The sequence below is a fragment of the Lissotriton helveticus genome, chromosome 3_1 (assembly GCF_964261635.1).
Source record: "Lissotriton helveticus chromosome 3_1, aLisHel1.1, whole genome shotgun sequence".
Classification (NCBI taxonomy): Eukaryota; Metazoa; Chordata; class Amphibia; order Caudata; family Salamandridae; genus Lissotriton; species Lissotriton helveticus.
The window spans coordinates 633,298,652-633,323,020 of NC_136061.1; the positions used below are offsets into that span (position 1 = coordinate 633,298,652).

General features: G+C 46.4%; 1 long non-coding RNA gene across 2 annotated transcripts in view; it reads right to left on the minus strand.

Moving 5' to 3' along the window:
- The window catches only part of LOC144824691 (uncharacterized), a 164,537-nt gene that overhangs the window by 54,908 nt on the left and 85,260 nt on the right, over nt 1-24,369 (minus strand). For both annotated transcript variants that reach the window (XR_013609061.1, XR_013609062.1), the window contains exon 2: nt 16,299-16,423. This is a non-coding gene — a long non-coding RNA (uncharacterized LOC144824691). The remainder of the gene's footprint in view (nt 1-16,298; nt 16,424-24,369) is intronic.

Below are 24,369 nucleotides of genomic sequence, written 5' to 3' on the forward strand. Positions count from 1 at the left end.
GTGTAAATGTTCGTTGTGGTTCCTGCTGCCAGAATGCAGGCTCGTGTCAGGGCAATCAGTTCCGCTGCCTGGGCAGATCGTTGCATGATGCGGGCTGTCTCGATTACAGTTCGAGCCGTGGTGACTGCATAGGCAGCGGAAGTGGTGCCATCGGGGAGTTTGATGCAAGAACCGTCCACCCACAGCTCTCCGTCAGGGTCAGGGAAAGCCGTGTCTCTGAGGTCAACCCTACTTCTAGTCTGTTCGTCCGTAAGAGTCACGCAGTCGTGTACAGGGTGCACATTGGGATCGTTCTCTGGTAAGGGTAACAGAGTTGCCGGGTTCAGTGTGGTGCATCTTTTCAGGGTGATATGGGGTGCAAGCAAAGTCAGTTCGTATCCAGTCAGTCGTGCACTCGTCAGGTGTTGCGTCTTGGTTTGGTTCAGGAGGGTGTCAACTGCATGGGGTACCAGTACCGTGAGGGAATTTGAGAGTACGATCCCCTCACTCTGTCGGATAGAGATTGCGGCAGCAGCTACAGCTCGAAGGCAGGCAGGCAAGGCTCTGGCTACAGGGTCAAGAGTGGCAGAGAAGAAAGCGCACGGTCGTTGCTTTGGGCCAATGGCCTGGGTCAGGACAGATAAAGCGCACCCCTCCCTTTCGTGAGTGTAAAGGGAGAAGGGCTTTTTGTAATCAGGGGTACCTAGGACAGGGGCCGAACAAAGGGCATCTCGTAGTTCCGTGAAGGAGGTTTGACACTCAGGGGTCCAAGGGAGTGGGAAGGGGACGTCTTTACCTAGCAGAGAAAGCAGCGGTTTCACAATGAGGCTAAAGTTTGGTAACCACTGTCGGCAGAAGGAGGTGAGGCCTAGTAGGGAGCGAACCTGTTTCTGGGTCTTAGGGACAGGAGTTTCGAGAATGGTTTGGATCCGGTCGGGAGTGAGTTTCCTTCCTTCTTTGGACAAAAGGTGGCCTAGGTAAGTGACCTGGGGTTGGCAGAATTGCAACTTCTTCTTGGAGACCTTGTGGCCATTTTCCGCAAGGAAGTGCAGGAGTTGAATGGTGGCTGTGACTGCTAATGGAGTGGTGTCGGCTGCCAAAAGGATGTCATCGACATATTGCACTAACACCACTCCATCGGGTAACTGGACTTGATCCAGTTGTCTCTTGAGGGCCTGGCTGTAGATGCTAGGGCTTTCTGTGTAGCCCTGAGGTGCTCGGCAGAACCTATATGAGCGGGCTTTTAGGGTGAAGCCGAAGAGATATCGGCTGTCTGGGTGGATGGGGATGGAAAAGAATGCGTTTTTGAGGTCAATGACAGTGAAGGTGGTGGCAGTAGAAGGAATCAGAGTCAGGATGGTGGTGATGTCTGAGACCACGGGATACTGGGGCACCACCACTTTGTTGATCTCTCGAAGGTCAATGATAAAACGGTATGCTTTCTCATCTCCCTCTCCTTGTTTCTTGATGATGGGCAAGATAGGGCTGTTGCAAACGTTGCTAACCACTTCCTCTACCACTCCTGCGTCTATCAGTGACTGAATAATCTTTACCAATGCCTTCTCGCCCTCGGGCGATATCCGATATTGTGGAAGTTTTGGGAGTGTTGCGTCTGGTCGGACAGTAATGTGCACTGGGTCAATCAACATGCGCCCTACGTCCGAATCCGTCTTGGCCCACAGATACGGAGGCAGAGTGTCAAGCAGGGATGTGTCAGCGTCGGTGATGGAAAACATGCGTCGGGGAGGGCAATGTCTAAGCAGAACGGGGTTGTCGTAAAGGAAAACTCGAACTCCGTCTTGAGAACATCTGATTGTCGCTCGGAAGTGTTTCAATAAGTCAAGTCCCATAATGGCGTCAGGGCTATTGGAGGAAAGCAAAAACGTGGTGTCAGTGGTGTTGTTTTCTAAGTCGAAGAGGATCGGGGCGGACAAAGGGTTAGTGGAGGGCGTTCCATCGAAACCTGTCGATGTTATAAGTGAGCCAGACAAGGGTGCCCTTGGAATCAGTCGTTTAGATAACGCACTACGTGTTGCGCCAGTGTCTACCAGAAATGGAGACTTTGTACCCAGGACCTTAGCAGTGACGTAAGGGCCTTGCTGGTCAACATAGAGCTCGACTGGATCCCTCCCTTGCCCTTGGCAGTCCTATGCAAAGTTGTGGGCGTCATCGTAGTCAGATTGCTGGTATTGGTTCTGTCTGGGTCGATCAAATGTATTTGGTCTGCCCGATCTGTCGTTAGTCGTGTCATTTGGGGGCCCTCGCTGTTGTCCCTTATTTCTCGGTCCACTTGCTATGTCCTTGGGGTCTTTGTTTCTGATTATTTCCAGAAGAACTGGGCACTGGGATTTCCAATGGCCAGTTCCTTTGCAGAAAGCACACTGGTCCTCTCTAAGGTCTGTACGTCCACTGTGGGGAGTCAAAGTGCGGTCCTGTGGAAATGCAGTCTTAGGGACGTTCGCCTGATAGTTTCCCCGGTATTGGTCTCGTCCTATAGTCACCCCTTGCAGTTGGGCAATCATCACCCTCTCTTTCAAGTCCTTCTTCTTTTTCTCTGTTGCTCTATCGTTTTCATTTTTCTGATGTTCATAATATTGGGCCATCTGGAGGATAGCCGTAGGTTTGGAGGCTGCCCAACTACTCTCGCTAGCCTGCAGTTTCTGGGAGACCTCCGGTGACAGACCCTTAACATAATTCTGGACAAACAGATGGTGTCCGGTTGCAGTGGTCATGTCCTGGCCGCTGTAATCGGAGAACACCGTTTCAAACCGGGAGAAGTATTCTGATACATCCTCCTGGGGTTTCTGGCGACAGGCCGTTACTATCGACCAGTCCACTTTCTTTTCTGGAATCAGGGTTTTTAATTTCTGTACGATTTTATCTGGAAGGTCTAGAATGGATTTCAAAGGCTTTTGTCCAGGTCCTCGTTGTTTATCAATGTCATCGAGTTGTGACCAGGTATGTCCAAACAGCTCGAGGTGGTCGACTTTCCGGATTTGCTTCCACACATCAGCTGGTAGACATAACCCGAAAAACAAGTCGATGTCAGCCATGGTCATAATCGTTGAACCTAGGGCTGTACCCAATTCAGTATAGAAGGCAGTGGGGTTTTTACGTAGGTCAGGCAGAGATTTCCGGAATGTCAGAATCTCTTGCCGGTCCCAGGGCTGGTAGACCCAGTTGTACACTACCCTTCCTTTTGCATCTTGGTGGTTTGCATCATCGTTAGTCCCTGCACCTCGTGGAGGAACCCAGTAAGGGGCAGCCTCTCGTATCGGCATCATGGTGTTAGATTGCTCAGTTTGTGGTTCGGTCGCTACGGATGTCGTGGGTTTAGTTCCCGATTCTCGTTCAGTGAGGTGGCGGAAAACCTCAAGCGTACGCGTAAGGAGGTCCGTCACATCACACTCGCCCTCATCCCCGATATCGACCTTCCGGTACAGAGTCGTTAGGCTCTCTGGACCTTTGTCTCGATATCGGTCCTCGTATGCGTTCAAGACATGGTAACACAGTCGTACGGTAAAATGTTGTCTGTGACTCCCTGCATACGAGTTAAACATATCCGTGATGTACTCTTCATCTTCCTTCCTTTCTACCAGTGTCCTTGCTATCTTGTCGATCCCTGCTCGCTCATCTTTGCTTAGTCTGCTTGTTTTTGCAGACCCAGTCCTTCGGGTCTCATGGTCGCCTAACGTTGTCGTTTGCGTAGTATTTAATACAAGGGGTTCGGCCGGCACGGAGGCCATGGGGGCCGAAGCTGTGGCGCTACCCTCGTTTGTACCTGGGGGTGGTGGGTGCTGTGCTAAGGGTTGGGAAGGGGCATATGGAGGGGGCATGTAGATGATCGGAGGACCTAACAGCAGATCATCGATGGCTCGTTGTTTCGAGGGTAAATCAGGGTAGAGCATGGAGGACGTTCTAACCGGACACTGGCTTGATGTTTCCATTTATAGTTTCTGTTTGGCTTTCTCTCTTTCCTTTATCTCTCCTTCTAGTTTCTGAGCAGCTAGGTGGGCTGCCTTTCGCAGCTCTTTTCCCAACCTACTCTCAGTTTTCTTTTTACGTTGTTCAGTTTCTTTGCGCCACATGCCGAAACTATCAAGCATAGTGGGCGTTGTCTTGTTTTTACCAAGGGCTGTTTCTAGCGCGTTTATTTTGTCATCATCGAAGGATCCTATCAGTGGCCACTGACTTTCTCGATCCTTTTTCGTATATTTATGCCACAGCTGGTTATAGGCTATAGCGATCAATCCATGCTTCATGAATATGTCCTTATTAGGGGTGCCTTCCAGTGGAGCCGGATGGTTCATCTCTAATAAGCGGTCCTGGCTAAACAGGCTACCAATCAGTGGGGAGAAGACAGACATGACGGATCACAACGGGGACAAAAAGTCAGCACTGCTTATCTTATCACTGCGTGCAAAGACTAGACAGAATATTTCTATTCTACGTTGTTTGCAGGCAGTGAATACCTCATGAACCAATATCGAATAGTCAACGTTCGGTCAATCAAAACAATTCAGTGGGGAGACTAAGTAGGCCCGCAAAGGTCTGCGTTACCTACCCTTTCACTATCTGTAAAAAGGGGGGGCTCTTTCCTGTTTGCAGACAGAGAATCTCCAGAAAACAGTCTGGGAACAATAGTTCAGGTTCAAATAATTAATCAGTGGGGGAGAAAGATAGGCACGACGGCTGCGTTACCTATCCTTCACTGCTTGCAAAGAGAGAGCCTGTTGTTTCTCCGTTTGCAGACAGCGAATCTCCAAATAAATCAACAAAGAGTAATACTAGTATTTTCTAAACAATCAAATAATCATTTCGCAATTCGTCGTGTTTACACGACCTTACCCGGACCGCATGGACAGTTTCTTGTCTTCCGAATCCAGCGCCCGATCGTCCTCTTTTCTTCGTAATCCTCGCGGCACTCCTGATGGTTCCCAGTCAGGACCGTAGATCACTCGAGAGAGAGGTCTGTTCGGAACCAGTGAAGTTCGGATGATCGGCTGTCAGACGAGGGTCTACCGGACAGGTGCACTCCCGATCGTTGCAGTCATTCACTCTGTCGTCAGGACCTCTCCCACTGGATCCACGAGTCACTGATGGGCCCCACGTTTGGGACGCCAATTGTAAAAAGGTCAGGCTACCAACCAGAAAAAGATCTTTAAGTATTGCCCGGCGGTGTCGCCTCTTTAACCCACAAGATATTAATCAATGAAGAGGCAGGCGCTGGAGACTGGAAGGCAGGAAACAAGGTTTTATTCTCTCCGGAGGAGAACACATCAGTTCGGACAGCAAGTATCGTCACGAGGTGCTCTAGCCGCATCTCTGAGGCCTGGCCTCTTATACACATGTTTATGATCTTTATTGCAGGTTACACATTCTTGCAACGCTTTGAAGTATGAAAGGACATCCTCGGAATCTCCCCTTCAGGCCCGTTCCCACACACATTTACAGTTGAAGTCCCCACCCCGGTCACAACAGGTGATGATTATCGCGCAGCTGGACATTCCGCCGATTCACGGAATGTGTGAGGTTGATCGGATCTCATAGGGTGGGGGCTTTGATCAACTCGAGGGTCCTTTAATGGGGGAAGCTTCCTACTGTACGGGGGGGGCAATAAACAGTATCCGCAGTGCCAGGTGGCGGCCTGGGAACGAGGAAGACAAACGGGCATACAGGAAAAAGGGGTTTGTATCAAAGGGCCTGGGACCATGAAAGGAATGAAGGGAGGTGTCGCGCTGGGAACAGGATGGGATTCCGGGGCAGAGCTGCGCTGAAGAGGGGTTTACGACCCAAGGCATGTGAGAGCGGGGGTTGTCAGCGTGCGGGGTTGAGGGAGAGAGAGAGAGACGCGCTGGCTATCAGCGAGGGGCAGGGAGGCCATGGTGCTCAAAATGGCTGCCGCTTACGTGCACGAATGGGTTCAAGAAGAGCAAGATGGCGCCGATAATGTTGACGTTTGCAGCCTAACTTTTAACAATGCCTTGCAGGCCTGGACCGGTATGCAGGGGAAAGCCATGTTTTCTTGGTTGGTGGTGGCCCCAGGAAGACATGGTCACCAACAAAAGTGGGCCAAGGTGCAGGGGGAGCAGCAGGAGCAACGCAGAGTCCCCCAGCTCAAAGGAAGAAAGTCCCGCCCTAAGTCTGTTGGGACTTACAAAGAATAACCCCTCAAGGGCTCTTCAGCTGGGGGCGCATTAAGGATGGCACCAAGGAGTGAAATGTGAAGGGCTGAGCTTGGGGATGTCTGGAGGAGGGCATCCCCTGAAGGTGAAGAGCCTTAATTGCACCAGTAGTGCATTTACTAATGTTATTTCTTTTAGAGGGACCCAAAGTGCCATGTGTTATGTGAAGTACCTGTGTAAGGTGATGCCATAAGCAAAGTGGGGTTATGTTGCCAAACATTCCTGCTAGGATGTCTGGCTGTACATGCTTAATCCTGTGATTTTAACTGTGATGCCTTTAGGGGCTTTAATTGCAATGCATTTGAACTGTTATCACCTCCTGAAGGACCTGCTGACCTTCAGGAGGATACTCAAAACCTGGCTCTTCGATCAGTAGCGCCCCCCAGCGCCTTGATATCCTCGCAGGTATGTAGTGCGCTTTACAAATGATTGATTGATTGATCAGTTATGCTGAGTACCTCATTGAAAGTGATGCCCAAGCATTTTTTCTTGGTACTGCAATAGGTAAGGAACAAATCAAACTGTTGGCCACAAGAGGTGGAGGTGTATACTGTATGGTCAGTATGAGATGCTCTGTCAGGGTTATGTGTCCCCAGGGCAGGTGTACCTATTTTTAATGCTTTTTGAGATGATGGGGTGGGTCGCCACGGGGATGGTGCCAGTTGGCTAGGTCCTTGCTCCAGGTTTTATCAACCCACTGCATTAAGGGGCAAGATGATGTGCATACATGGGAGTGATGGTACTAGACCCCAACCCCCTTGCGGGAGGGGTGGAGATGTTATGCAATGTTACAAAGTAATTCCAACAGCTTACGTATATTTGTAAATTGGTGCATAGCATTAAGTAGTGTGTGTGTTTAATAAATGTACTCTTACTTTTATAAAGCCAAATACAGACTGGACAATCAGTTATTGAGTGTTATTTCTGTGCACCTGTAATGTCGATTACTAGCCCACACCACCTCCCTTGAGTAAACCTTAGACTGCTCTGCAATGCTACCCTCTGAGAATCAAGCGCTACAATAGGGTGTTTGGTTCCCAGTGAAGGACAAATGTGACATGTTATTTGTGTAGGCCTCACAGATACTGACTGACTCGTTTTCCAACACCCTCATTATGAATCTCCCCTTAATGACTGCTAATTACAGCCCCTGAAATTACATTCAATGGCCACAGTGGTTTATCCATGGATCAGAAACTCTGCCCTTCAGGACCCACTTAGGAATGGGTAATAACTATTTTTCCTGGATTTGATGCACAACATTTCACCAGTTCTTTCTCATTCCAGCCCAAATTTTCAAACACAGAATTCAGATACTTTTAGCAGCCGGAGTCCACGGTGAAGTTGTGTGCGTTTGTGGTGTTTCTACATTATTTGTAATCCCACTGGGTTACAAGTAACCATAAAGAGGAACTGTGAGCATCCAATGGATGGAGTGGACACTAGTACTCACCAAGCTTCTCAATTTATTTGTATTCTGAAACATATTCTACACAGTAGGTGAAGCAATTCATCCAACCACTGTCCTCACCATGGCCATTGATTTATCATCGTAAGCCTTGGCAGGCCGGCTGCACTGCAATGACACCTCATTCACAAACCAGCTCAGATAAACGCAGCATCTTAAGACTGAAGAAGATGCGGAGTACCAGCTCCAGAGTACTTACTCCGCCCTTAGAAGCAGGATCATTTGGCCATTCAGGACAGAGAACATCTGGTAAGCACGCGTGAGACTAGGTCTCTTCTATAGGAAACTGAAGTGTGTGTAAGTAAAAAATGTACACCAATGTGTTTGCTTTCTATACATATTTGAAAAGAATAGGTGGGTGTGGGATTGGAGGATTATGTAGTGGTATTGAGTAGCGTTCCTGGTAATTAAATGATTGTATAGGGTATGAATGGTGTTGTAGAGTTTATTGTGTAGGTGAAGAAAGGGGTACATACAGGTGGTGTAGGGAGTATGTAGCAGATTAACATGTTGTTGGTTACGTAGGGTGCATTTGATCAGGGGAATAGTGCAGAGTGTAAGGTCCAGGATTTTGGTTGTGGTTTAGAGAGTTAGGTGGTGGTGTATGCAGTGCAGTATTAGGGAGTACATGATGTACATTGTAAGTGTACATTATAGTCGCTCTCTCTCGCAGTTTGGGCCTATATCTCGGGATCTGGAGCTTTAACAAAGGATACAGCTCTCTGCAGAGAACTATAAAGCTATCTATTATTACATGTGTTTTTCAGTGTCCAGGTTGGGTTTTTCTTTTTATTCATTTAGGTATTAGCTGATCTTGATAGGACTTGTGGACGGCCACTGTTACCCGCCGGTGCCAGGTGTGTTCCCACTTGACATGTCCTTAAGCACCGCCCGTGTCTCCCCGGGACGCAATGGAGCCATAAGTTGTTTTCTGTGTTCCACTGTGTGCCACTTCATGGCGATCTGGGCAAGATAGTCAAATGTGGCTTCATCATTGAATGAGAGGTGCGACTTATACTACTCTGCATACTATGACTGAAACCACTCGCTAATGATCATTATTGCTATCTATCACTGGATTTTACTTCGCCTGTTAGCAAAGCGTTGCTAATACACCGCTAACACAGCGATGTAATCCAGCAATAGCCGGCGATAGTCAGAAAGGCGCTAAGCACACTTTGCGATAATTATCGCAATCTATAGATAATATGCCCCAGAGGGTCCTCGCCCATGATGGACATAGCTCTCCATACACTGTGGCCTAGCGATAATCTCATATGGATGAGATATAATAACTAAGCCATAACACCCACAAGGTATACATCTTGCCCGTTATTAGAAAAAACAGCTAACGCTCAACACCTGAACCTCTGCTTCCTGACTGGTGAGATGTGGGAGTCTAAACCTTAGCCCCTGCTCATATACCAATAAATACCACAGTAAATAATATCAACCTTGCTTCCACTTTCAACCACACAATATCAATGCCAGTAACTTTAGAGGCTGTATATATTTGCTCTGGTAGTGGACCTAGTCCACTACACATTCGAGGGTATTGGTGGCTACTCTTTCTCCTTGGAGTCCCGTAGGATTATTCATAAAATACATGGGGATTCTGTTAGGCTTGAGCATTTGATTCCCTTGTCACTGACAATTTTCTATAGTAGCGTTAGGCTTTCAAACGGTTCTCTGGACTCCAGCTGGAATAATCTTGGTGTCATCACATCATTTGAAGCACCAACTTGCTACCTGATTCCTCATCATTAATGTTATAGGTACATAAGGAATTAAACAACCTGTAGAATTCTGTAAGCATTTGGAGGACACAGATACAATTAATAACTCGGCACCAATCAAACACGTCTGCTACACTGCTGGTCACGGGAGTCTCTAAAATAGCCCACACTCCATGTCACAAATAGTCATATGCTCTGAAACCTGACATCTTATAATGCCAATTATAGAAAGGATAAACATAAAGCAGTGCATTATGGCACATCTCACTACTTGACACCCAATGTTAGTCTTATTAAAAAAGGAAGGAAATGCAATCCTTCCAGGCAGGTGTGTAACTCACTACAGTCCTTTTCTACAAGTTTCCTCCCCAGATGCATAGGAACTCCTGCCACAGCCAGCCTAGTACAAGGATTGAGAACATAAAATCATACCCACAACAACGTGACCTGCAGAGGTAACCAGTGGTGCCGTCAGACCATAGAACCATGAATGCCCATCTATCACTTACATTTTCCAACATCCATCACATCACCACACTGTGTCCTTTAACACGTAAACTGTACCTTGGAAGTTATCAGCCCTGCAAGAGAACACTTTCCATATATGCCGAAAATAAAGACAATACCATTCCAACTACATATGGTGACATTTGCTATCCATGCAAATTTAAAGATTCAGTGCCATAGATAGGGGCAGTAAACGATTTACAAATGTTACAATGTAACAAAGTGCAATTATTCAATCTGCCGTGTTTTGCCATTTCTTGTGCAATCAAAAATGAGTCCACGGGTACCCTCTGGGTTTATTATGGGTACCCTGGAGTAGTGGCATAGTTTATTGACCAAGAGCACCCACTGGCTAGCCTGTAGAAACCCTGGAGAGTGTCAGGGAACAGCTACTTAACCTTGGTCACCCACTGGATTTCGTGTGGGTGCCCTGGAGAGGAGTGAAAGGGCTGTTTCTAGACCCTGAGCTTTCAATATGTTCTTTGTGGACACCCTGGAGAGTGCCAGTTCCTTGATCAGTGACACCCAATGGCTTACTTGTAGAAACCCTGGAGAGTGGCAGAGCACAGCTACTAGAACTAGGTCAGCCAGGGGTTTTCTTGTGGGTGCCATGAAGAGTGGCATGGCCCAACTATTGTGGGTGCCCTGGAAAGCAGCAGCTCAGTTCCATGACTGCGGTCACCTAATAGGATGTTTGGAAGTACCCTGCAATGTGCGGGAACAGTTCCTTGTCCACGAGGGTCTACTGGTCTCTGCGTGTGCACAATAGACATTATTGACACCGTTCTGGGGTCGTCGTGGGCAATCTGGTGAGTGATGCCCAGCCTGGGTTCCATGCGCACAGCACAAACAGTGGTGGCACAGAACCAGCCTTGTCGTCTTCTCCCAGCCCCGGGACACCCTTGGCGATTCTGTGTGCGCCCCGGGCACCCCTGACCCTGGGAATTCTCTGCTCTCTGAGTGCCTTTGTTTTCTTTTATTCGGATGTGTATTCAGCACAATTCGTGGGAAAGAATTTCATCGGTGAGTGAAGCGGGGAATGCAGGGTCAGCGGAGGGAGGGCATGGGTGCCACCCTCCGAAGAGCGGGGCGGAGAGCCAGGCTGGACAGGGCCCCCAGGGCAGGTCGCCAGCAGCAAGACTACAGGCATGCAAGCAATGAACAGTGTAGCGCTACAGCCCGTGCTGGATGGGAAGGCGGGAGAGAGCGAGAGAGAGAGAGAGAGGTGCGTGCGTAGCGTGCACTGCCCCTCTCTCTGTACCTGTTTTCTGTCTGAGAGTAATTGGGCCGTGAAGTGCAGCAGCAGGTGGCGATGATGTCAGAGATAAAACACTATTCGTTAATAAGAGGCTACATTAAAAGGCATTCTGGCAGAATCGCACGGATTACTGAAACCGCAGACATCCGCTGAGTAAGGGAGGTCGCCCGGTGCAAAACCACAACCACTGTGCTGTGGGTGACACACCCTGCATCACTCTCACTCGTGTCCCGGCCGTGCCTCGAAGTCACACACCCCGAACGGTGGCACACCCTGCCTTCACCCTCACCAGTGCCCCTGCCACCCTGTGAGACTCCTGGTCTGCCGGTGGCACCCGCCCCCGCCTCACTCTCACCAGTGTCAAGGCAGCCCCTGTTACACACATGCCCTGTGTGTGGCAAATATTGCCCCACTTTCACCTGTATTCTGCCTATCCCGAGCAATTTCATGCCCAGGATCTCTCTCTCCCAAACTACGGCCATGCCTGCATAGGAGCACCGTGGCCAGGGGTGTAGCTTGGTCAGTGAGATTGGGCATACTAGCACATCATGTTAAATTGCATTATACGAAAAGCAGGGTAAGAATACATTTCTTGGGAATTTTGGGGGCAGATTTACAAGAACTGGCGCATCTCTGCATATCAGCAGAGATGCGCCAGTTAATTTGCATCATGCAAAAAAAACATGGATACTTTGCATTTACAATGCGGCGCACCGTGGAGCAAGTAGTGTTAGATGCGTGACGCATCAATTGGCGTAAAGGTAACACATTGATGTAGTCATGTCGCAAGCACGACACAACTCCAGCAATGCTTCGGAATGCATATTTCTATTATGCTGCGTCACTCCTTACTCCTGCTTCAAGCAGGCGTAAGGGTTTGACGCAGTGGCATCGTAAAAGTGACTCAGTGAAATCCTTGCTTTTACAAGGCTTTCTTAAGTCGGAACACCCACCCTGCATACATTATACCTGACACAGGTATAATGTAGCGCGGGCTTTACAACGTGATGCATCTCCCTAGATGTGTCGCGTTGTAAATATATTGCAACGTGGCACATTGTTTACAACGCTGCTGCTTCACAGAAGTGACGCAACAACGGCGTAAAGTTGTCGCAAGTGGCTTGTAAATCTGCCTCAAAGTGTTTCAGAATCTGAAAAGCAGGGCACATGAGAGGGGCTTAAAGCAGAGGCAGCTCCTCCGCTAAGGCGGTCGTGCATTGCCTCACTGCTCCCTGAACAGTTCAAGAAAGATAAACAAAATTTTAATAACGTAGTGTTATTATCATTTTGTTTTTCCTACTGCAATGGCTCAGTTAATTATTTGTGGGTGGAGCTGGGTTCCGTCACGCCAGAGCACAGCAGGGGGAGGGGTGGTGGGCACTGTAAGTGCACATGAAGCTTTGGCCGGCCGTCTCAGGCCTGCCAAAGCCTCATGCACACTGTCAATGTTCTCCACCCAGACTGTATTACAGCCTGGGTGGAGAACATACACAGGCACCCCCTGCCTGTCTGAGCACCGAACCACAGCACTCAGACCAATCACAACACTGCATTACAATGTTGTGATTGACTGTGGGGAGCCTGGGAGCTCAGGTGATTCCTTCTGCCAGAGTCGAGATGAAGAGGACAGAGGAAAGGCAGCAGCCGGCCGGAGATAAAGAGGACTGAGGAGAGTTGGGGCCGGCTGGCAGGCAATAGCCAGGTAAGTGTGTTTTAAAAAAATCTTTTTCATTCCCCCTTCCTTGTGCCACCACTCCCGTCCAGTAGCAGCCACTACTGCTTAAGGGGCAGCAGAAAGCCAGAGGAATGCAGATTGGAAGGGGTACTAAACGAGAGAAAGGAGTGGTGGCTTCTCCCAGGTAGTAGTGGTGGGCGGGAGGAAGACCAGCTGGCTGGCCTGCTGGCCAGCCGCCACCTCTCCTCTGTCTCATCCTTCTGTGAACTTGAAGCACACATGCTCCCAGACTCTTCAAGCCAATCACGACGCTGCTGTCACCAGCATGACAACAGCGTCATGATAGTTCTGATGGTCGTGGTTCGGCTCTCTGACAGGGAGTGGGAGACTGTGCATGTTCTCCACCCAGACTATGCAATACAGCCGGAGGAGAACATGCTAAGTGCGCATGACTGTTTGGACGACCAAACCATCATGCACACTTAAGTGCACTTACCACTCCTCTCGCTGCTGTTTGTGACAGACAACCCCCACCCAGTCCAGCCCCCAAACTGGCTTCAGCAGGGAAAAATAAAATGATAATAACATTGTGTTATCATCATTTTATTTTTCCTTTTCTGCACTGTGGAATAGCAGTGGGGGTGATGCTTTTCCGCCTTAACAGAGTGGCCGCTCCTTAGAAAAAGCGCTTTATCTTGTGAAATAACTAACATTTTGGATGTTTTTTTTAAACAGAGACAGGAAGAGAGTGTGTGTGCCTTTTTGTCCGTGTGTAAAAAACTCCTAGTGAAATCCGACAGACACTGCACCATACCCGACTGAAAGCACCTGTGCTCAACTATTTATCACAAAATACATTTATTAGGGAGGTGTAACATCCCAAACACCCCTCCTGAAGCTACGCCCTTGACTATGACATGTAGATTACAATCCGTTCATCATTTTAAGTGTAGCATTGCACAGTAGTTGCATTTGCATAACACTTCTTGCACCTGACGGGGAGCTTAAACACTTTTCAGATGAGTGGAACACTACTCTCTGGGCGTATCATGGATGGAAGTGTGTGTCTGCCGTATGGGCTACCTGAGTAGTGTAGATGTCATGCATGATGATCAGAATTGTGCCTTTATATTGGTTTTGAAGCTGCACCTACAAAGGGAATTAAAACGAAAGGGAGTGAGAGATAGGGCCAAGTGGTCATGCATGGGGTCATGCAAGAATTCATGCAAGCAGTCAAGTATACCTACCATTTAATATTGTAGTCTAGGAGTACTGGTACTTCAATGTCAATGAAGTTGGCTGTTTAAACAAGGCATTTGCAGGTTAATTACATTTTAGTTGCATTGGGTTTCGCGGGTTAATTACTGCATTGTAATATGGCATTCCACTGTTGTGGCATCAGTGTCTGCTATATGTAGACAGTTCAGAAGCCAAAATGAGTCCACATTGTTTGAGGCAGATGAAGCCACTGAGTGAAATTATAGGTATGACAACACATGAGTGTCAGTAGCACGCACCTAGGTAGCCTGATAAGGCTTCCAAAGATATCTAACTAGAGTCCACCAAGAAGTGAGATAAGCCCAACCTCAGGCGTTGTGGAGAAAGGTACCAGAAATTAGGCCGAGGTGGAAAATGTTAATACACTTATGCAATTGCAGAATTTGGTGACTCTGCATTAGTCTTGTAATGCAGCGTTCTGGCCAAGTTCCGCCAATCACCGCATGGTGGAATTTTTTCTCCCTCAAGGCCACAGAAATGAGAGCTAGAAAAGCAAGCGAGATTTGGCTTCCCCTAGCACGATTTCCGGAGGTCTTCCGTTGAGATTTTCTAGCACAGGCAGTCGCTGTGAGGTCAGAGGGATGCTTCTCAAGTAGATTTTCTACTTGAGCATCAGCAAAATCAACTCGAATGGCGTGGTGCTCTCGCGCACTGCCTGGTGCCGTTCAAGCTGATTTATCGGCCTGAAACGCGCTACCGGCACTAAAACACAAGGCGAGCAGCACAACATGCATATTTCTGCCCGTTGGTGGAAGTCTGCGGACTCTCACACAGTTTTTATGTTACTCTGCTGAACTGCACGGAGTACAATTCTGCCAGGTCAGTCCACCCCTATGGCAGAAATTAATATATAGAGACCACTTAGCGGCAACACAAGCCTTTTCCCTGGTGACAAGTTTAAACTACCAGAGACTCTATTAAGTCCACAGAGCAGCCAACGTCTGAGATGTTAGCCCAGAAGGGGTGCTAGCACAAGCCCTTCGTTTACATGCCATAGAGTTAAACAGGAGAGAGGGTGCAGTGACTGCAGTCAAGGATACTGTGGAAGGAATGTTTTGCTGTTACCAAAACAAATGGGTGAAAATGATCAGGGGGTATTAAAGGGCAAAGGCACTGGAGAGGCTTTCAAGCTCTGGTCTTACGGCCACATGCATCATTGTTGCCGTTTGCGATTTCTTAATTGCGAAAATTAAGGAATCGCAATTAAGAAATCGCAAAAGGCTATGCATTAAGAAATCACAATTTTTTTTGTGATTTCTTAAAATACCTTAATTGCGATTTACAATTTGCGAATCGCAATTAAGGAATCCCTTCCCATTGATTCCTATGGGCCTAGAGGCCCATAGGAATGAATAGGAAGTCATTCTCAATTTGCGATTAGCAATTTGCGAATCACAAATTGAGAATGCAATTTCAAGGGTGCAGGGGGGGGTCCAAAGGACCCCCCCCTGCACCCTTGAAATATAACTTTAAGTGCATTTTTCACACACACATGCCCCAAAGGCATGTGTGTGTGTAAAATGAAACTTTCAAAAATTTACTTTTGTGCACTATTTTAAATTTTCGCAAATTACCATGAAGGTCAACTTCATGGAAATTTACCTCTCCCTATTTGCGAATTCGTAAATTAAAAATGTTCATGCATTGCATTTAATAAATCTCAAATTGCGATTTCTTAAATGCAATCGCAATTTTAGAAATCGCAACATGATTGCGATTTCTAAAATTGCGAAAAACATGATGCATCCCAAATTTGTCAATTGCATTCGCAAACGGCCGAAAATTACGATTCGCACCGTTTGCGAATGCAATTGACAATGATGCATGTGCCCGTTAGTCCCTACCTGTCCATAACAAACACAAACGGGGGATCCTCACTAGAGGTTTCTCTTAACCTCTCTGCTCTTAATCTGGATGCCCAGGCAAGAAGCCACAAGACCAGAAAGTTAAGAGGCCATTGCAAGTAGTTCATATGACCACTGAAATACCTACTGGAGTGTCCTCGGACATTGGGGTAGTCAGCTGGGTTAAGGCATGGGAAGAGGCACAGCGGAAGGACAGATTAAAAAAACCTGCATGAAAGGAACTCATGATGCAAAGAAGCACTTAGTATTTGTAAACGCAATAAACAAAATAAACACAATGAACGAAAGACTAACATGAGCATAGTCTTCAACGTTGGCACCCAGCATAAAAGGAGAAGGTTGCCTACCTGAAACAATACTTTCAAAGTTTGATTTTATTCTGGATTCCCATGCTGTGTATTAATCCAACCTTCAGTGGCTTCAACTTGAAAAGCATCCTGACAAGATTCTTGGGCAGTTCAATCATAATGACCTTGACAAAAAAACACACTCAGTGACCAACAACATACCCACCATCTTCAGAATCCACTTGACCTGACAGCATACTGTTTGTGAAGTATAAGGTTTCAAATATTCAGCTCTACTTTTCATTTTGACCGGAGAGGCAGAAGGGTATCACATGAATACAGAATAGTTTGAAGCTGCAGAAGCACAGTTGTAAGGAATGAATTCCTTTTGAGTAGGGGTGTGCGTAACTGGTGTAATTCTCTCCAGCGTAATTACTGCCAAATTACTCGTAATTACTCTTATTACGTGAGAAGCATAATCCAGCATTTAGTGCTATTTTCTTAGTGTAAAATGTACCCTCACATCCAAAATGGTCCAGAGGAGGGAGGCATTTTGCGCAAATAAAATATAGCACTACATTTTATAGGACATGAACAGCAGTTTTCAGCAGCCTCTCGCTCTCTCTTAGTTCGTTGTTCCTGTGTTCCTGTGGCAGGTGTTTTGCCCCAAATTACTCTTAATTACTGAAGACGGTGTAACCGCTTAATTTCCCTCTTTTTGCATTACAAGCGTAATGCGTAATTACTGAAAGTACTCCGATTTCTCTGGTGCAAAAACAGTTTTGTCTGCGCCTACTTTTGAGCATGACCAGTTTCAAGACTTTCATGCTATGCATCAATTATGAAGTAGTACTCCAATTAAAATGGTTGGTTAGAGGAGAAAAGTAAGAAGCAGCAAACATATTTTCAAGATTCCATGCCCTACTTTGGCTTTTGCTTACCTTGAACCTCTACACAATAATGCCTTGTGAATGTGTAAACAGAGCAAGATGGTGTCCTCCTTATGTCCGTCGAGACACATTTGCAATAAAGACAATAACGCTGCTTTATTCATGTAGGGTGAACCCTAGCTGAAGAATGCAGAGAACTTATAAAATAGATTATAGTGTCTTGCTCTTGTTCCTGTCTGACAGATTACTAAAGTAACAGTTGACCTGGAGATAAAAGGAGCTGGCTGTTTTTTCTTTATGATTTAGGACCAGATTTAGAGTGTAGAGGACAGGTTGTACTCTGTCATCCACCGTTGCCCTGATGGAATATCCACCCTCCACATTTAGACATGGCCACAAATCCTCAGGATATCTCTTAACATTCGCAGGAATCATCATCATGGCGCTTACTGTCACTGTGTTAAAAGTTTGATGGCTGACTCCATCAAACATGAAGGCCAGGCATCAACCTTTTAACTTGTTTTAGTTTTTCCCAAAACAAAATCCCAAAGCAGGATTTAAACAAGCATTTGAAATGCAATAGGTCTCGCAATACTGATGGTTTGCGGTATTGGCGTTGCAAATAATAATGCAACGCCAATAGCTCATACTTTCAGTAATGTGATATCTAGTGCATTGCATATGCTTGCGTAGTGAGCCAGGAACCAGTATTGTATGTCTCAGTGCAGTACTGCAAGCTGCTCCTAGTGGTCCCTAGTGAACAAGACACTAGCACTGCATGTCTAGGCGCACTACTGCAAGCTGCTCCTAGAGGTCCCTAGTGAGCATCTTAAACTTTTGGTCACATATGGTACTGCACCCTGCAGAAGATATGGTAAAGGTACCCTACCCATAATGCATTGCTTGCAAGACAGTACTACGAGTACATTCAAATAGCTATGTCCATATATACAATTAGTAGCTTTGAAATGTGACAAATAATTATTATATTAATTCTGGATTTGGTTGTACTCTATGTGGAGCTGATGAAGGGAAATTTATAGAAGGTCTAATATAAATGTGAGATGTGCTAGCGAGTAAAGTAACCACTGCCAACTAAGTTCAGGGCCAAGTGAGTGTCTGAAGGCCTTTAAGAAAATAGTGCCTTGAAGCTGTAATTAAAACCTAGGGCATAACACGCAACAACACATGTAATGGGGGGTTCGCATGGAGGTTGCAAGCAGAGACAAGGCTGTACCAAGGAGGGACTACTAAGCTTAATGATCAATTAAAAGCAACCCGGACAGGGATAGGAGCCTATTAAAAAGATGGGTGGAAAGTAGGCAGAGGTCTATGCCGATATCCTGAATACAGCATGTCTCGAAGAGAAAGCGCAAGCACTGCCTAGACGAGACTTAAAAACAAAAACGTATGACACTCACAACATGGGAGTTGTTGCCCATGGTGTGGGGGGTCATTAACACCTTCGCTGCGGGGCTAATTCCCCTCCTGTGCGGGGGGGGGAAGTGGGGACGCGCGCTGCGCCGTGGTGCTCGTGACAAGATCAGCTCGTCATGCTGCACAGCGGAGCTGTGCTCATGACAAGCTGAGCTCGTCACAACTCCGTCCACTCAATGGAACGCCCCACACAGGAGGGGAATTATCCCCACGTGGCCGGTTAAATGCCCAGTTTTCACCCCCCCCTTTACTGCTGTGAAAAACCTGCCAATAAGGCACAATGAAAATAGTTTAACCTCTTCGACGGTTATGAAAAGCTCAGCTCGTCATGAGCACAGCTCCACTGTGCCTCATGACGAGCTGAGCTCGTCATGAACGATATTTTCATTGTGCCTTATCTGCAGGTTTTTCACAGCAGTAAGGGGGGGATGAAAACTGGGCATTTAACCGCCCACTCTAAATTGGGTGGGCGGTTGAAGGGCCAAAACTCAGATTGTTCCATGGAGTATGGGGCGTCGGAGGTGTACCTCAGCGACAAAGCCAGAATGGGCTCTAACACTAACATGCTTAAGGGTGCTTGACTGTAAATGAGGCAGGCGGGCAGATCATTTGGTAGAGAAGGTACTCTCCATCGCACTTGTGACAGAGTAACCTCCCCGCTAAACTATAAATCAGGCTCTTAATCATCTGCACATTAGTGCAGAAGCGTTCATCTGACATTTAAAGCATGCAATACTTTCTACTAATATCATTGTGCACTGTTGATAGCACACCCTGCCACTCTCTCCAAATGAGTAGAGTTATCATAATAAAGCATGAATTGTTTGAGTTGTGAAATTTTATAATTTCCATTTGTTTAGTGTTTAGTTCATTGATATCATGCACTTTATTGTCTAAAGTGAAGATGTATCAGTTCATGAGATAGAATTCCATCTTGTCATGAGGTGCAGACAGGGCTGGCTTTAGGGCAGTGTGACTGGTGCGGCCGCACTGAGTGCTGCCCTGTGGAGGGGGACGCCAACCTCGGGGTGGGGTGGGGGGGGAGGGGCAATGGGTTTTGCAATAACTTATGACTGGAGAGATGAGGGGCACTTTTGCACGGTGGTAGTGAGAGAATCTGAGGAGACGGTCATGGGGTGCCAAAAATGATTGTTGCACCGGGCGCCACGAGCGCTAAAGCCGTCTCTTAATGCAGAACACTTCAATCCATATTTTCAAGAAAGGCACACAATGCAGCGCAGCACCCAAAGAGGGTGTGCTGCACTATATGACAGGGAGGAAACAGGAGCGCACCATATCTACAGAGAAGTGGTTCTCTCCTCCACTTTCCCTAGCGCTGGCGCTGATTTTAGCTGCTGTGCCCCAGGCACACACCTTAACGCCGTATCGCTAGGTGCGTGCCTGAGTCTAGCATAGGTTTTGTACATGGATGATAACTTTCCTGTACAAAATACTATGCCTAGACAAGTTAAACACTTTTTAAACTTTGTATGCGTGCTGTACAGTGCAGCACACATGGAAAGTCGGAAAAGAAAGGAGAAATCAAAACATTTCTCCTATCAATACCGCCCTTGAAGGGGCATTAACTTTTGGCGCTAAACCCTGTCTATAATTGTTTGTAGATAGGGTTTTGCGACAAAAGGCATGGGTGGTAGCATGCGAATGCCCATGTCCCACCCATGTAACGCCTTCTTGGTTTTAAGTAACGCAACTGCGTTACTTTCGGTGTACTTCCAGCCAAAACAAGTTTTGCACTGGAAAGTAAATTAGGAGAGTGTAGGTGTGTATACACGTCACGCAGTCACATCAGAAACCGTAGAAGGAACCCCTGTGCAACTGGCTTGTGTAAACCAGCGGCAACCACCACAGCACAGCAACCAGGAGAAAGGAGTTGTGTCCTTGCCACTCATTAGGGAAGTGCTCCTGCTTGTAGCCTCAATCCCACTGTCATGGGTGCGAGGATCGATGTGCTCCATCACGACGCTTTGTGCAAATGCCATCCGTACAGTGGCCCCTGGTAAATATTTAAAATGGTTGTATATAAAAATACTTTGCTGGTCTACAAAGAAAACCCGACATGGGTTTCCATATATTCAAAACAACCTATTTTGAGTACATTTACATTAGGAATATGTAGAAAGGTAATAGGTTAAAATAATTTGGATAAGGAGTTTGTCTTGACCTCCTATCATATTTCAAGACCTAAATAGCATCTTTCTCCACTTTTCCATTCTGCTTCCTTTCATTTATCCATCTAAATTCTACGTCATACATTATAATTGAGCATGTACTTGAACGGGGCAGGGCGGGAAAATGAAAGATCTTTTAGAATAATTCCCATAAGTGATTGACAACAGGGAAACCATTCAGATGAGTACAGTCTCCTAGGTTTCATCACTATAGCTCCTGCTCAGATTGCAAAGACCTTACCAGTTCAGCAAGCAAATGTGTCCCTTAGAATAGACTGATTTTGCAGGCTCCGGCCTCGGACAGCAGTAATGAGAAAATGTCATAAAAAGTATACATATTTCTTTACAGATGATAAAATGCTGTCTCATGAGTCTAAACATAGCAGCAATAACACCAACTATCTGTTGACAGAAAAGGAAATAACACTAGCAATAAGTATTCTGACCTCATTATCGCTCAAAAATGAACTTTCAAATCTTAAGGAAATGCAATCAGTTTGCCAAATACCAGCTTGGCAGTTTCCTAAAATACACACTTCTTGGACTCACACATTAGCTAAATCAGCTAATTATTTTCTCAGACATCAGCTTCACATTTTCTGAGAATGCAGAAAAATTGCTACTAAATGCCTGCATTTCATTTCAGGTAAATAATCCAATACTACCAAAAAACGTTTATCTTTCTTGTCAATAGCTCTTTCTGACTCCCAAATAAGAGCTCTTTTTTTTAGAAGCTAGAAGTGTGTGACCCTCAAAGGGACAGCAAATGTATTTGGAGGCTGTGTGGTTTCCTGACTCCTCCCTCTGAGTCACCACATTCAGCTTTTCAAGGGCCAGATAGCCTTTCTTCCATGGCAGCCTGTAACTTTCGTGACTTACTCACCATCCACTTCTGATTCATGGCGCGGTGGGCAGAAGAATGGAGATATGGTGACATCAAGTCGACACTAATGGCGCCAACAGGACCATATTGAAACCTGGTAATTGTTAAACTCTACCTTTTCAGAGGAAACATGAAATATTCTCCCTAGTTCACGGTTTTCTGTAGATTAGAGGTTTCTGTACAACTACATTTTGTGCAAATAAAACATCTATCTATCTATCTATCTATCTATCTATCTATCTATCTATCTATCTATCTATCTATCTATCTATCTATCTATCTATCTATCTATCTATCTATCTATCACACTGACAGGCACTACTGAACAGTTCTAGTTTAGATTCACTTTCCATTCAAAAGACATTTTTTGGTTTGCCTGTAAGTTGCCATGTGGGAAGATTTCCATGAAATTTGGCAAATCACTAAGACAGTCAGTTATGGTCCAGCATGTTCATTTTTTATGCAGATCCGTCATGGGGAAAAAGTTAAAAGGCGGTAAAGAGTCTTCCCATTTGAACTCCAATATAAAATCTTGTTCATGCACACAGCCCGTGCTGCTGAAAGGATTAACACCAAATTTGGCAATAAAGTAGAATTTTTCTCAGAAATTGTGCCTTTATAGGTTTGGCGTAAATCTGTTCAGAGGTTTTTGAGTTATAAGCATTTTAAAAAGTATCAGTGCAGGCTTTAAGACTTTTATATAGCTCTGCCATTTGGGATGTATTAATTATTTGCGAGTAAAAGTTTACGTTTTTTTTATTGGAGTAAACATGAAACATGATGGAATTTTCTCTTTTCGTCCCTTTCAGATCTTGATTATGCAGGTTGGAACAGCATATTTGAGACATCTGATTGGTGGCAGCTATTACAGAATTCTGAGCAAAGTTCTTTTTTTCCTTTAGCTAAGAAAAATGGTCTATAAAGGGCAGGGGAGCACATCCTGACCCACAGGCCACAGTGAGTTGACCTTCAAAATTAGGTACACCATAACATCCGATGAAATTCACTGAACAAGATAACAGTTGAAAAATTAATTGTGGCTCTGCCTCAAGGCATAAAACTACGGAAACTTACCAGTGATAGTTATCAACATGCACACCTCACACCATAACTAGTGGCCAGTAGCGGGCGCCCTCTGCCAAAGTGTAGTGGGGGGGGGGGGCAGACGTGGGACAGGGGTGTGGGGAGGAGGGAGGTAGGGAGGGTTCGGAGACTGAAATAAAATAATTTAAAAAATTAACTTACCTTAACGCTGACACCATGGGCGTCCTCAGAAATGTTTTCAGAGGGGGGTCACATTTTTAACTTCATCACCATCCCCCTTGCACCCTTCACCTCTCTGCCTTGCATCCTTCTCACCCACCCACTTGCACCCTTCTCCCCCTCCCCCTCACACCCTTCTCCCCTCCCCCTTGTACCCTACTCCACCTCCTCCTTGCACCCTTTTCTATCTTGCACCTTTCTCCCCTCTCCCTTGCACCCTTCTCCCGCTCTGCCTTGCACCCTTCTCCTCTCTGCCTTGCACCCTTCTCCCCCTCCGCCTTGCACCCTTCTCCACCATGAACCAATATCCCCCTTTGCCTTGCAACCTTCTCTGCCTTGCACCCGTCTCCCCCTCCCCCTTGCCCCCTTCTCCGCTCTGCCTTGCACCTTTCTTGCCCTCCCCCTTGCACCCTTCTCCCCCTTGCGCCCTTCTCCCACTCTTCCTTGTACCCTACTCCACCTCCGCCTTGCACCTTTTTCTACCTTGATACCATTCTCCCCTCTGCCTTGCACCATTCTCCCCTCTGCCTTGCACCATTCTCCCCTCTGCCTTGCACTCTTCTCCCCTCTGCCTTGCACCATTCTCCCCTCTACCTTGCACCCTTCTCCCCTCTGCCTTGCACCCTTCTCCCCTCTGCCTTGCACGCTTCTCCTCTCGGCCTTGCACCCTTCTCCTCTCTGCCTTGAACCCTTCTCCTCTCTGTCTTGCACCCTTCTCCCCCTCCCCCTCCCCGTGCACCCTTAACCCCCTCCGACTTGCACCCTTCTCTACCTTGCACACTTCTCCCCTCTGCCTTGCACCCTTCTCGCCCTCTGCCTTGCACTGTCGCAGAGATTCTGCTCCTACACAGAACTGTGCATAGAGACTTAGAGCCTCAGTGAATTAGGGTGTACCAAAACTCACCTCAGTATCCATAATACCCTACCAGACTAGCAATCAGTGTCTCATTGGTTCTTCTATACCCCCAATGATTAGACAACCCAGAACATGGACTTAGAACACCTCAGGTAACGTGGAACACATGAACACTCTTTCGTTATACTAACATACCAATCCAGAACGAGGACTAAATAAAGACACGTGCAAGTTTGAAATATTTATTTCTAATGCCATGTTCTCAGGGGCAGTATCTTAGCTAATACAAACAAACATATTATAAGCAACAAGGTTATAAGCATAGTTACTAGTCCATAAAATACAAAGGGAGACAGCATGTTAAAATGCTAAAGGGAAGAAGACTAAATGTCACCTCAGTCTTACCCTCCCTTGCTAGTATATTCTATTGGTGCACAGTCATAATATCGACTTCAAAATATCGAATGGACAGAATATCGAGTTTTAAATATCGACTGGACAAAATATCGACTGGACAGAATATAGACAGCAAAAATATCGTTTTTAAGGTAAGTAAATTAATATCGACTGTTAAAAATATAGACAGTTAAAATATTAAAGTATATAATATAGG